The 3578-nt window shown below is 35.6% G+C and overlaps 1 non-coding gene across 1 annotated transcript; it reads left to right on the forward strand.

Annotated features, from left to right (window-relative positions):
* Positions 1-347: 347 nt before the first annotated feature.
* Positions 348-480, forward strand: LOC115833107. Its single transcript, XR_004028550.1, has one exon. It is a non-coding gene; the product is annotated as a U8 small nucleolar RNA (small nucleolar RNA).
* Positions 481-3578: the final 3098 nt, after the last annotated feature.

The raw sequence follows: 3578 nt of genomic DNA on the forward strand, positions 1-3578 counted from the left end.
ACATCTTACAATGTTTTAAGAAAGTTTATGAATTTGTATTGGGCCACATTCAAAGCCATCTTGGGCCGCATGAAGCCCATGGGCTGCAGGTTGGACAAGCTTGCTTTAGACAATATTCTGTGTTTCTTTTTTTCCTCTTATAACCATATTTGATAGTTTATGGGAAGCCTTAGTCAGTGGAAATTTTTGTGTTTAACTTTAATTTTAAACTGCTTTTAGTCTGAGAAAAAAGGTTAAAAAATAGTTGAGAATTCCTGTATACCTTTTGCCCAGCTGCTCTTAATGTTCACATCTTATAGGCCTATAGTATAGTTAACAATACCTGGGAATTAGCATTGGTATAGTGTTGGTCAGGCGGGCTAATCCTTACCTGTTCCTCCTTTTGGAGGGCAGTAGAATGTGGTAGTTGGAGTTGCATGATACTTGATTCATATCTCTGTGTAATGAGGACGTGCAATACCCTGATTGCTCCTTTCTAATTCTTTCTGAAAAAAGAAAAACAAAACATGAGTATAGTGCTGTTAACTAAACTACCAAATTTATTTGAATTTTACCAGTTGCCTCTAATGTCCTTTTTTGTTGTTGTTGTTCCAGGATCCCACATTACAGTTAGTTGTTATGCCTCCTTAGTCTCGTACAGTCTGTCCTAGTCTTTCATGGTTTTGTCAGAATTTCTCAGAATTTTCTTGTCTTTCATGACCTTGACAGTTTGTCTTTTTTTTTTTTTTTTTTTTTTTTTTGAGATGGAGTCTCACTCTGTCACCCAGGCTGGAGTGTAGTGGTGCGATCTCAGCTCACTGCAACCTCTGCCGACCGGGTTCAAGCTATTCTCCTGCCTCAGCCTCCTGAGTAGCTAGGATTACAGGCACCTGCCACTGCACCTGGCTAAGTTTTGTAGTTTTAGTAGAGACGGGATTTTACCATGTTGGCCAGGCTGGTCTTGAACTCCTGACCTGATGATCCACCTACCTAGGCCTCCCAAAGTGCTGGGATTACAGGCGTGAGCCACCACGCCTGGCCTTTGTATATTTTTGTAATACATGTTATAAAACGTATGGCTCAAGTCCTTGACACTTTGAAGAGTAACTGGTTCGGTGTTTTGAAGAATGTCCCTTAATTTAGGTTCGTGTAAGGGTTTCTCATGATTAGAATGTGATTATGAATTTGGATTATGAGATTAGAATGAGAATATGCATTTTAGTAACAATACTACAGTAAATACAGTAATGCTGGTTACTTAATTAGTAAAGGTTTTAAAAATATTACATATAGAAGTTTTGCAGAAGTTAAGTATAGAAATGATGGTTGCATTTTTAATTAAAAATCTCAAGATGCAGTATCTGGCTGTCCTAAGCTCATGGATCCAACTACACGGTTTCTTCACATTTCTCAAATAAATTGTGCACTTTCCAATTTATGCTATTATGGCTTCCTTGAATGGTGTCTTCTCTGATATAACCATAAAGTTCTAACCATGCTTCAAGACCTCAACCCACCTTCTACCTCTTCTGTAAACCCGGTCTCAACTCTATCAAGTAAAGTGCTTGCTGTATTCTCTAAACTACTATTTACAAAAAAAATTCTTTCTGTCCAGGGTTTTATCTGTAGTTATGTCCTGCCTCTTTTGAATTGTGAAATATTTTGTTGTTTATCAAATATTTGTCTCATCTTCCCAACCAGAATGTCAGCTCTCTGAAAATAGGATTGTGTCTTTTATATTTTTGTGTCCCCATTCGCACTTGACATAGAGCCTTACCTTGGCAGGTACCCAGTAGATATTTGCTGAATGACTGAATTTCTAATTAGAGGTAAATTATCTAAAGAGTAAGCCAAGATGGGGTGAATTTTTTCTTTGAAGCTTTATTTTGTTACAGATATCAATTGAAATGATTTTTAAAAATAAATTATCTATATTTGTGTGTTTTAATCTGAAAAGGCATTGTTCTTATTCTTTTTGGTAACAAATTTTACACATTCTTTTTTTGTCCTCATTGATTTATTATCTGATATAAGGGACATATAAGGAGACAGATAATCCATCTTAAAAATTGTCTCAAAAGTTTTTTTTTTTTTTTTAACCACAGGTAATGAAACAACCACCATCGGTTAAATTTGATGCAAAAATATTGCATCTACCAGCATTTTCAGGTAGGATCATAATGGACGCATCGAACATGTAGACTCTTTGTATACAGATACGAATATGAAATTTATTCACAGATAGAATATTTGTATGTGAATAACTAAATTTATTTTGTCTTGACAATTGGTTATATTCTTGGGGCAGTGTTACGTGAATTGTAAATAATCTGTAATTCATTTGTGCCAGCTGTTGACATTTCTCAGCTGAGTCTGGGCTGCCCTGTCCTCTTGTGGGTGGGGAGGTTCCCATAGATCTGGGCAAGTTTTCCTGTAGAGTGGGTGGGGGGTCTCCTCCCTTCCCTTCATAGAGCTGGTTGAATTTCCACCATTTATGGCAGGTGTAGGTGCACAGGGTTGGGGACAACAATGAAGGACTGGGATTCCATTGGTGGGACCAGGACATTTGAGAATGGGACTAGGTGGTTCATGACTGTGGAGATGGTGTGGGAGTGGAGATACTTAAGGGATAATTATTACATTTCTGTTGAGCTAATGAAAATCTTATTTAGGGTGAAAGTCAGAAATTTTTACATACCTTAAACTTTTTTTTTGTTTAACAAATTATGTTTTAAGCTGTTAAACTCAATTTGGGGAAAATTATTCATTGTGGCTAGAGTAGAATCTATGATTTGAAGTAAATTTAAAATATATTTAGGTTTCAATAAACCAGCTAAGGGTTTATATAAGTCAACTTAATTACCGGTAAAAACAACTGAAAAAACCTGTGGAGAAGGACATTTTTGAAAGACCAAAGTGAGGCAAAATATTAATAGTGCCTTCAGTGCCAAGTAGGTCTATTTATGCAAACTAGAGAAGTATTACTGGGAAATACTATTTCCTTTTTCTTCTTTGAGTTATTTAGGAAATTATATTTACAATTTCTTTTGTCTAAAGATTGCGATCAGCCAAAAATATGCTAATTTTAGGGGGTATCACATTTCCTAGATTTTGCCCTTTTTTTGTATAGGGATTTGGAGGTAGGAATTTCAGGTGATTTTAGCTATCATGTTATCCTCGTTATTTTTTCACAGTAATTTTATTGGAACTTTTTCGTAACTGTGAGATTTGTGCTTTTCTCAATATTTGAGAGTTGATTTATTTATACAAAGGCTCTTTTGTCTTTTACTCCAGTTGTATTGAACTTTGCATTTTGCTATAGTCTAGGTTGTGGGACAATTCTGCTTTAGACATCTGCTTGGTTTGAAAGCATAGTTTTCCATTGAAGTGGTTAAAAAGTTTCCATGGATAGATAAAGAGATGGGAAATATAGAAGGACAAATAGAAGTAGTGTCATCTTTGGAGTATTTTTGGTTTTGACAGTGTAATGTTTTCTTTGTCCTCATCTTAGCTGTCGTAATTCTGTGTTTATTTCTCATGTAATGTTTCCAGCAGTTGTCTTTCTCATCATTCATACTTCTGTTATTTTCTTTCCTTGG

Source organism: Nomascus leucogenys, chromosome 24, assembly GCF_006542625.1.
Source record: "Nomascus leucogenys isolate Asia chromosome 24, Asia_NLE_v1, whole genome shotgun sequence".
Classification (NCBI taxonomy): domain Eukaryota; kingdom Metazoa; phylum Chordata; class Mammalia; order Primates; family Hylobatidae; genus Nomascus; species Nomascus leucogenys.